Raw genomic sequence first — 11,290 nt, forward strand, 5'->3', positions numbered from 1 at the left:
GGCCTAAAAGCAACCCTCCTGGTCTGATAACTGGAGGAGACACAGCAGGAGCAGGCCTTGAGAACCATATAAAGCAGGGCTGATGCTCTGGATTTGAAGGAACTGTGGTCCCCAGAGTAGCAGAGAGTGGCCCAGGGTCTATGTCTATGGCCACCTCCATCCCCGGACACTTGGGGGGCACAGCAGGCATCATATGTGCCCCATGCGGCAGGAAGTTCTCCGTCAGGAAGGGGCTATACCCAGGGCTATATTCCTGGGTCCCAAAGTCCAGCTTCCAACCATCTAGTAAGGCCAGGGTGCTTACACCCATTGTGCAGATGAAGAAACTGAGGCTCAGTGAGGGTGGAAAACCTCAGGCGACAGGCTCCAGCTGGGGAGGTCTTAGAGGCTGGTAGTGCAGCTCTTGGGAGGTCTGGCTGGGAGTCACAGCTGGCCAGGACAGTGACTTGTCTGTCATCCATCTGTCCACCAGCCTGCTGCTTCTCCAACCTCCCCCTGCCCCAGGCTCTGTCTAAGTCTCTTTCAGGGGGATGAGCCCCAATGAGGCAAAGCCAGGGACAGAGCTGGGGAGGGGGAGCTCACTGTGTGGCAAAGGGGGAAGGGGGCTGCAGGGTGGGCAAGTCCAACTCTGTAGCTTCAGAACCAGCCTGGGCCTGTGGCTCAAAGGGTCATAGCTGGGAAGAATGATGAGAAGAGAAAGAGGGTGGGGGCCAAGCCCCTTCTCCCCAGAGGTTGAGAAAGGGGGTTTGGAGTAGAGCGAGTGGTGGCAGAGGAGGTAGAGAGACTTGGGGTTCCCAAGGGCAAGGACACAGCTGAACAAAGGTGAGTCCCATCATGCTGGGACTTTCTCCCATCATAGAAAGTGCCACCCACCTCTGCCCCATTTTCTGTGTTAGCGAGCCCTTCCCTGCCCATCACCTGGGGAGGCTGGGAGGTACCATACCAGGAGCCCAGCTTTTGAGGTCAGACAGATCCAGCTTGGGTTTCTGCATTGACCCTAGGCTTGGAAGTCTTAACTTCTCTGAGCCTTAGTTTCCTCATCTATATCATGGGCATAATCACAGTAGTCATTCACAGGATATTGGGCAAGATTCCCAGCACAGTTCCTGGCACCCAAAACACCGTCGCTAAAGCCTCAGGATACCCCTGGGTGGGAAGCACTTTACTCAGGAGAAAGCATGTCCCAAGGTTTTGGGGCCACAGCATCTGTGATATCTGAGAGCTCAGGCTAGATGGCGACTGTGGGAACAGTGGCCAGGACACTACCTGCCTGGGTCACTCCAGGCTTGTCCTTGTCCCTTTCTGAGATTCAGTTTCCCCCTGTGTACAGTGAGAGGTACAGTGGAGTTGACCTTTGACGTCTTTTCCAATCTGGGTTCCAAGAGCATCGGACTGGGGCTTGCTCAGGCCTCGAGGGAGGGTGTCACTGAGCTTTCTGTCCAGACTCCACCCAGAGACACATCAGTCAGCCACAGGACAGGCTCAGAGTCCTGCCTCCCACTGGGGTGCCCCTCAGAGGCCCCAGAGCAGCGGGGCCAAACCAGCAGGACAGGAAGGCCTGGGTCCTGCAGACGGAAGGGGGCCTGAGGTTTTCTTCTGAGTCTCCACCTGTCCAGGTGGGGCAGGGTGCATGGTGGGTCCCAGTGGGGAATAGGGGTGGGGTTCATGAGAGAAGGAGGGGCAGGGTTCCTCCTTCCTCCTTGTGCGATCATCTCTCCACGGCTTTTGCTGTCCCCCGGCATGTATTGTGCCCTTTTTAGCGTCTCTCCCATCCCTCTGTGTCTCTTGGTCTCTCTCTGGTTTTGATTCTCATATTTCTTTTTTCCTCCTCCATCCCTGCTTCTCTCCATCTTTCTGTTTCCCTCTGTAACCCTCCATCTGATTTTCTCTCTCCATTTCTCTCTCTCTTCTGTCTCTCTTTACAGTTTTTCATTGTCCCATTCTGCTTCATTCTCCTCTGCTTGTGCCCCTCTCTCTCTCTCTCTCTCTTTCTCTCTGCCTTCTTACCTCCCTATTTCTCTTTCTCATGTTTCTGCCCTTCCATCTCTGTATCTCTCTCTTTCACTCTCTTTTCCCATTGCCTTCTTTCTTTCTTTCCTTCCTTCTTTCTTTTCTTTCTTTCTTTTTCTTTCTTTCTTTTTTTCTAGATGGAGTTTCTCTCTGTTGCCCAGACTGGAGTGCAGTGGCATGATCTCAGCTCACTGCAACCTCTACCTCCAGGGTTCAAGCAATTCTCCTGCCGTGGAATTACAGGTGCCCGCTACCACGCCTGGTTAATTTTTGTATTTTTAGTAGAGACGGGGTTTCATCATGTTGGCTAGGCTGGTCTTGAACTCCTGACCTTGTGATCTGCCTGCTTCAGCCTCCCAAAGTGCTGGGATTACAGGTATGAGCCACCGCACCCGGCCTTCCCATTGGTTTCTTAATTTCTCTCTTTCTCTCCCTCATCTTCTCCCCCATCTCTCAGTTTTCCTTTTTCTGTTGCACTGTGTCTTTTGGCTTCTCTCCTTTTTTTCCCTCACCACCTCCTCTAGCTCTCATTTCCTTTCTCTCTGTGTCGCATTTTTCCCCTCTGTCCTTTGTTTACCTCTCTGTGTGTCTGTATCTGGGTCTCTCTCCCTCTCTCCTTCTGTGTTTCCACCACTCCCTCTCACCTAATCCATCTCTCTTCTTCCCTTCTCTCCTCTGTCCCCTCCACATGGTGACCCCCGCCTGGGAACACAGAGGGGAAACCCCCTAACCCTGTGTGCCCCGCCCTTTCCCATTCATGTTTTCCCAGCCATGACTTCACCTGCAGCTCACTACCCCTGCCCCTCCCTGGGGAGACAGGCAGGGTGGGGCTTTTCATCCCATAGTCGGGAGGTATGGAGTGAGGGCCAAGAAGAGGAGTGTCTTGCTCACGCAGCAGATCCAGAGAGAAACCAGCTCTGACTTCCCCTGGCGTGTGGGAAGGGCCTCCCCCGGGGGAGACTCTTGGCTCTCCCACAGCCTCCCAGTCTCAGGCCTTCCTTCCCCAATAACCTGAAGGGTGCCTTCCCTCTGCCCCATGGAGCTGGCACTCCCAGCCTTACCCAGGGGCCTCTCTGTGGCTCTCTGTACCAGGAGAATGGAGCAGGCAGTGCCTAGCTTCAGAGTGTCCATTCAAAAACAAGGAGTTACTGAGTCTACTATGTGCCAGCCACGGGTTGAGACTCTGGACACAGCATGCAAAAAAGAGAGGAAGGGAGAGGGAATAGAGCACTCAGGAGAGGTGAAGGAGCGAGAACTCATGCCCCAGGGAACTGGGATCTGGCAACCAGAGAGGGGCCAGGGCCTGGGTGTCAGCTGGGTTCTCTAGGAAGCTGCTGCCAAGCCAGAGTTAGAAGTGCAAAACATTTGTTAGAAGAAATGCCTATGAAAGATAAAAGGGGAGGAGGCAGGACTGGGGCAGGGAAAGCCTTCGGACCATGTTTCAGATCTGACGTCTACGGGAAGAGAGCGGAAGGAGGGTTGGTTGAGAAGAGCCTCGTGTTGCAGCGCCACTCTGAAAAAGTCTCAGCCAGCCAGCAGGGAGCTCTGGTACAAAAACTGCCAGTAGAAGAGTCCCAGTTGGGCAGAAATGGCCAAGCCCTCATGTCCCAGCTGTGCCCAAATATTGGCTGGGGGGCTTCCCAGGAAGACAGTGGCCTCTACTCTGCAGATCCTGATGGTGCTGCGACTGGAGTTTGTTAACAGACTGCTGACACATCTGGGAACATACCCACTCATTTGGCTGGGGAAGCCCCTATTGCACACCAGGAGAGGAAACCCAGTGAGACAGACAGTCTGGTATCTGCGGAAGAGGCCCAGAAGGCAGTCTTCTCCGGGAGATCCTAGGGTTACGGAGTACAAATCCATGGATATAGGACCATACCTGTAAGATTTCCAAGTAGTTCAGCCTCTACCATACCTGCCATCAACAAAGCCCAGCCCTAAGTATGAAGGAATAAAGAATGAGACAATTTGTGTCTAAAACTAAACATCTCAGTAGATGGGAAGAAACACTTTATTCAATTCAACAGCATATTAAACTAGAATAAAAGAGAGAGACAGAGAGAGATGGGGAGTCAGGGACACTACAGAAATCATTCTAGGTCACAGAGTAACATTAGAAGCTGTGGTAGTTTAAAAAGATGTGCAGAAATTCTTTGATACTCCTCCTTTCAAACGGTGGAGCCTAATTCCCCTACCTTGAGTATGAGCTATATTTAATGACTTGCTTCTAACAAATAAAATGTGGTGGAAGTGAGGTAACTTCTGAGACTAACTCATAAGAGGCATTGTGCCTGAATTTTCGCTCTTCTTCCTGGATGACTCACTCTGTGGAAGACAGCTGATATATCACAAAGACACTCAAGCATGACTAGGTGTGGTGGCTCACGCCTGTAATCCCAACACTTTGAGAGGCTGACGCAGGAGGATTGCTTGAGGCCCGGAGTTACAAACCAGCCTGACCAACATGACAAGACCCTGTCTCAAAAAATTAGCTTAGCATAGTGGCACACACCTGTGGTCTAGCTATTTGGGAGACTGAGGTGGGAGGATCGCTTGCACCCTTGAGGTTAAAACTGCAGTGAACCATGATTGTGTCACTGCACTCCAACTGCAACAGACTTGCAAGGTCTCACTGCCTCAAAAACAAGACAAAAGTAAAACAAGCCAGGTGCGGTGGCTCATGCCTGTAATCCCAGCACTTTGGGAGGCCAAGGCAGACGGATCATCTGAGGTCAGGCATTTAAGACCAGCCTGACCAACATGGTGAAACCCCATCTCTACTAAAAATACAAAATATTAGCCAGGCATGGTGGCGCCTGTAATCCCAACTACTTGGGAGGCTGAGGCAGAGGGATTGCTTGAACCTGAGTGGCAGAGTTTGCAGTGAACCGAGATCGTGCCACTGCACTCCAGCCTGGGGATCAGAGTGAGACTCTGGCTCAAAAAAAAAAAAAAAAAAAATGGAAAACAAAAAACAAAAAGGACATTCAAGCAGCCCTATGAAGAGGCCCATGTGGTGAGGGAGGAACTGAGGCTTTCTGTTAACATCCTTGTAAGTGAGCCATTTGGAAGCGGACCCTTAAGCCTCAGCAAAGTCTTCAGATGAGTACAGCCCCATCTGACTTTTTTTTTTTTTAATTGAGACAGAGTTTTGCTCTTGTTGGCCAGGCTGGAACACAATGGCATGATCTCGGCTCACTGCAACCTCTGCCTCCCAAGTTAAAGCAATTCTCCTGCTTAAGCCTCCTGAGTAGCTGGGATTACAGGTGTGTGCCACCATGCCTGGCTAATTTTTTTATTTTCAGTAGAGACAGGGTTTCACCATGTTGGCCAGGCTGGTCTCAAACTCCTCGTGATTTGCTTGCTTCAGCCTCCCAAAGTGCTGGGATTACAGGCATGAGCCACCGTGCCTGGCTGTGGACATATGATTTTATTTCTCTTGGGTATATACCTAGGAGTGAAATTGCTGGGTCATAGGCTAACTCTAATATTTAACATTTTGAGGAACTGCCAGGCTGATTTCCAAAGTGACTGCAGTATTTTACATTCTTAAGTGCAGTGTATGAAAGTTCTGATTTCTCCACATCCTTGCCAATATTAGTTATTGTCTGTCTTTATAGCTGTCCTATTGCAAAGTGGTATCTCATTGTGGTTTTGATTTCCATTTCCCTAATGACTCATGACATTGAGCATCTTTTCATGTGCTTATTGGCCATCTATATACACGTTGAGTATCCCTTATCTGAATTGCTTGGGAACAGAAGTGTTTCAGATTTGGGGTTTTTTTTTCTTCAGATTTTGGAATATTTGCATTATACTTACCAGTTGGGCATCTCTAATCAGAAAACCCAAAATCTGAAATGCTCCAACAAGCATTTCTTTTGAGCATCATGTTGGCACTCAAAAACTTTTGGATTTTGGAGCATTTTGGATTTTGAATTTTTGGACTAGGGGTGCTCAACCTGTATCTTCTTTGGAGACATATGGTTGATATCACTACTGTAACCTCATGCATTCTGAGCCAGAACCATTCAACTGGGCTGCTCTTGAATTCCTAACCTTCAGAAACTGTGCGAGTTAATAAATGTTTGTTTGAGCCGCTAAATTTAGTGATTTTTTTTACACAGCAATAGGTAACTAACATAGAAACATTTCATTAAAATCAGGCACACATCATGGGTACCTACTATTAATGCTACTAAAAGTCCCAGCCAATGCAATAACACAAGAAAAAAAGACACAAATTGTCAAGTTTGGAAAGAAAGAAACAAAACTGTTATTGTTTGCAGATTAATTTTTCACCTAAAAACTCCAGGCATAGCTAACACGGAAGGCAGTATGCGAGGATGGAATAAGCCCAGGTCAGACCCAGATTTGAGACCTAGATTTTTTCTCACTTTCTCTGTGATCTTAGGCAAATTCTTTTGCCTCTTTGGGCCTCATTGGTAAAGTGGAGATAATAACACTTACGCCATGAGGATTAATGTGAGTGTAAGTAAAGTGCTTCAGTGACTGACACACAATAGCCTTTGACAAATGAGATCATTATTTAAGGAGAGCACTTGAGGGCAGAAGCCAGGGAAGATGACATTGTGACTGACCTGATGCTCAGTTCGTCAGGCTGTAGAACATGGGCTCCTTCCATGTCCCCAGATAACTCCAGTCTGCTAGTGGGGCTCTGAGAAGCCCAGGAGATCCTTCCCCATACCCTGGGTTCAACCCCTGGCTCCACTTCCCCTCCTGGGCAGCCTTGGGCAAGTCAGTTACTTTGGCTGAATCCTTGTTATATACTCTACTAATTGGGATGCTCATGCCTATTATTTTTTCTTCCTTTGAGTGCAGTGAAGATCATAGCAGGGAAGGAGCTCACTGAGGGGAAAACCTCACAGAAACTATAGGGAATTCCAGTAGAAACAAGTGGCAGAATGGGCTGTGAGAGTTCTCTCTAACTGGACAATGAAGCCCCAAAGGACCTTGGGGTATGGAATAGAATGATGCTGAGTGCAAGATTCACTCCTCTCCTGTTCCAACCCCACTCGACATCCTACCATGTCCTAACACTAGAGTTGTCAGATAAAAGAAATGCCTAGTTAAGGCCGGGCATGGTGGCTCATGCCTGTAATCCCAGCACTTTGGGAGGCCGAGGTGGGCGGATCATGAGGGCAGGAGTTTGAGACCAGCCTGGCCAACATGGTGAAACCCTGTCTCTACTAAAAATACAAAAAATGAGCCAGGCATGGTAGCGCACGCCTATAATCCCAGCTACTCAGGAGGCTGAAGCAGGAGAATTGCTTTAACCTGAGAGGCGGAGGTTGCAGTGAGCCTAGATCATGCCATTACACTCTAGTCTGGGCAACAGTTGGCAAGACTCCATCTCAAAAAAAAAGAAAAAAAAAGAAATGCCTAGTTAAATTTGAATTTCAGAAAACAACAAATAATTTTAATGTAAGTATATGCCAAAACATTGCAATTATTATTATTATTATTATTATTTGAGACAGAGTCTCATTCTGTCATCCAGGCTGGAGTGCAGTGGTGTGATCTTGGTTCACTGCAAACTCCGCTCCTGTGTTTAAGCGATTCTCCTGCCTCAGCCTCCCAAGTAGCTTGGATTACAGGCACCCGCCACCACACCTGGCTAATTTTTGTATTTTTAGTAGCAACAAGGTTTCACCATGTTGGCCAAGCTGGTCTTGAACTCCTGACCTCAGTCATCTGCCCACTCAGGTCTCCCAAAGTGCTGGGATTACAGGCGCCAGCCACTGCACCAGGCTGCAATTATTTTTTTAGTTATCTGAAATTCTAATTTAACCATGTGTCCTGTGTTTTTGTTTACTATATCTGGTAGCCCTACCCAGCAGGAGTGAAGTGAAGACACCCAGGGACTCTTCACCCAGTTTCATAGCGGAGGCCCTAGGAGGAGATCAGATTTGCCCAAAGCTCTGCGACACATCCAGTCTTTTGTTCTACACAGGGCCCCTTGGCTGAGGTTTAAACCTGGGCTGTTTGTGTTGGCTCTAACTCAGAGACCTTAGCTCACATCCCTTCCTTCCCTCTTGGGGCTGGCCTGGGCCTTGGGGCCCTTGAGAGTCTCTGGGACTAACTCACAAGATAGAATGAAGAGGGTGGGAGGACAGGGAGCATTAAAGGAGGATCAAGAGGCTCAGCAGGAGATCTAACTACAGAATTTGGCTCCTGGTAGACCAATAACGCCACTTTCATTCCTACAGCCAAAGACCCAAGTTCCCAAACAGTTTTATCTGTGAATGTACCCAAAGTCAATGGCAGAGGGGAAATGGAGCTAGGGCCAGTCTCTGAGCCTCCTGACACCCAGAGCTCTCCTTGCTGCTCTGGGGTCTGGAGAAGAGGATTAGGAGAGAGGCCCTCTCATGCCCGAGACCAGGGAGATGGAAAGAGGAAAAAGATAGAAAAGCAGCATGGGTCCTACCGGAAGCCCCTGGAGTTTGGTCCAGCCTCTGCTGTCATCTAGTGGACACCCCATGCCAGTGCCTCCTTGAGACACTCCTGAACCAGGCTGTCTTTACCCCTTTCCTGGTCCCTTGAGCCTACTGGCCTACTCCTTCTTGGCCAAGCCCTACCCCCTCTGATTTACTATATGACCCTAAACAAGCCCTTTTCTTCTCTGGTTCTCAATTTTACCTCTTGGAACAGGGGTTCTCCAAATGGTAGCAGGCCCAATCTTTCTAAAACACAAATGTAGCCAGGTCTCTCCACTGTCTGTATCTGTCTTCTGGCCCCTCTGGCCCTCATGTTGAAGCCTGGTGGGCCTGCAGGATCTGAGCCCAGCTGACCTCACCTACTCCCCACTTCTCTGTTCTAACCACACAGAACTACATTCATATCCTCAATTATCAGGCTCTCTAAGAGCCGTTGCACACGCGTTCCCTTTGCCTAAAATACTCTTCCCCGTCCTTTACCTGGCTTGTTCTTACTCATCCTTCAGATGTTGGCTTAGCCATCCTAAAACCACCTCTGCAAAAATCATAACTGAGGAAATCATTACAGTGAAAGAAATCAGACCTAATCGACTCCTTCTTGCTTCTAACCTTTAAGCTGTCCTTGCTGATTCCTGGGCGTAGGCCAAACTAACTTTGGGAAGGAATTCAGTTAATGATTTGACTCTGAAACAAAATTGATAATAGCCCTTTCCTGAAAAGACCCCTTTCTTGCCTTGTGGGGACCAGTCTGTTTTTGCAGAACTAACAAATTAGCTACAAGATTAGAAATTACGATTTAGGGAGTCATGCAGGCTCTGGCTCCAAGAGTCTGAGCCTCCCCAAACTGCTCCTGGGGATAACATCACTATTGTAAAACCTAAGATCAATGCTTGAGATATTTTGCAGACCCTGCACTGGATGGATCAGCTGATACCACCCAGACCGATAATCTGGCTCAACGAGTTCTGCCATCCTACCCAGGAACAGAAAACAGCAAGGAAAACTCACTTCAACCCCCTGTGAGTCCACCTTCAACCTGACCAATCAGCACTCCCCACTTCCCAAGCCCCTACAGCCAAATTATCTTTAAGAACTCATAAATCATCCCATGAAAACTGGACCAATAAAAAATAATGCAGACTTCGAATTTCACAATTTACACATATAAAGATACTTTTGTATTTTCATTTGTTTCTTATTTTCAAGATGTGCAAAGTCAATCTAAATGTATCTGTGTAGGGGAAATGGTTGCTAGTCGCTAAAAGAGTTTAATAAAGCACTTAAAGAAGTTCATAAACTCTGATCCTGAGGCCGGCTGTGATGGCTCATGCCTGTGATCCCAGCACTTTAGGAGGCCGAGGCAGGTGGAGACCTGAGGTTGAGAGTTCAAGACCAGCCTGGCCAACATGGAGAAACCCCATCTCTACTAAAAATACAAAGTTAGCAGGGCATGGTGGCACATGCTTGTAATCCTGGCTACTCGGGAGGCTGAGGCAGGAGAATCGCTTGAACCTGGGAGGTGGAGGTTGTGGTGAGCCGAGATCACACCATTACACTCTAGCCCAGGCAACAAGAGTGAAACTCCGTCCCAAAATTTAAAAAAAAAAAAACAAACTGGTCCCCAAATGCTCAGGGAGACTGATTTGAGTAACAATAAAACTCAGGTCTCCCACACAGCCTTCTTTGCTTGAATTACTCTTTCTCCATTCCAATTCCCCTGTCTTGATAAATTGGCTCTGTCTAGGCAGCAGGCAAGGTGAATTTGTTGGTGGGGGTGGGGGTTTAATCCCTTCCAGGAAGCCTCCGCCCCCCCACCCCAATGTCCCACACCTGGATGGGCGAACATCCCTTAATGTCTCCACTGAGGACTGGTTGCGTTTCAAGAGGGAATATGATCCTGGAAGAGGTCAGATATCAGGCCAGGGGGCTGATGGGTAGCCTGGGCCCAGGGTTCAAAATAACCTGATTTCTCATCCCACTCTGCCATGGTTAGATGGTAGGTATGACTATCAGCCAATGACTCCGCCTCTCCAAGCTTATTTTACAGATGAACAAATCAGACCATGTCTACACCCATACTGGCCAACAGCTACTGTTATTATTATTATTAGAGGAGTAAGGGCAAAGGGGGGGCAGAAGGAAGGTTAGGGCTAGTAAAATGAGAAGTCTTGGGAGCAAGCAGAGGAAGAAATCAGAAAATTTATGTTTTTAAAATTATTTCCCACCAGAATGGATTTTTTTTTTATTCAGCGCAATGTGTTGTAGGCGTCAAATAATATTAAATCTATGCTGGGTTCTGGCAGGATAAATGCCAACATCACCAACAGGGCTTCCAGGGACCGTAAGTGCCTTAGTGTGCTAAAGCAGAGAAGATATTACTTGATATATTTTTGAAGCTGAAGTGCTTCCAAGTTTGGTAGTTCCAATTCTGTTGCTTCTTGGGAACGTTTTTAATAACAAGAACATGAAGAAATAAACAGTGCTGGTTCCCTAATGTTAAAGTTTCAGGAATGTGGTTATTGCTTTCCAGAAAAGACCATGAGAATGACCTCACTTCTGACTAAGGAAAAGTTGAACTCTCTCAATTTTTCTGCTGTATGAACCCAACAAAAAGAGCAAAGAGGAATATAATCAGTGAGTTTATCTTAATGAAAGCTGATGGCTCCAATATCTTTTTTTCCCACAGTTTAATTGCTGTATGCATTTATTATTAGCTATGATTAATGCAGAGAGAGGGGACAAAAAGCTAACAAACACTCTACACAGTTTCCCAAGATGCATTGCAGGGAGAAAAGTGACTGAGATGGATCAGCAGTATC

The sequence above is a fragment of the Aotus nancymaae genome, unplaced genomic scaffold (genome assembly GCF_030222135.1).
Source record: "Aotus nancymaae isolate 86718 unplaced genomic scaffold, 86718_ANA_hifiasm-v0.15.2.pri h1tg000076l, whole genome shotgun sequence".
In the NCBI taxonomy this organism is placed as follows: Eukaryota; Metazoa; Chordata; class Mammalia; order Primates; family Aotidae; genus Aotus; species Aotus nancymaae.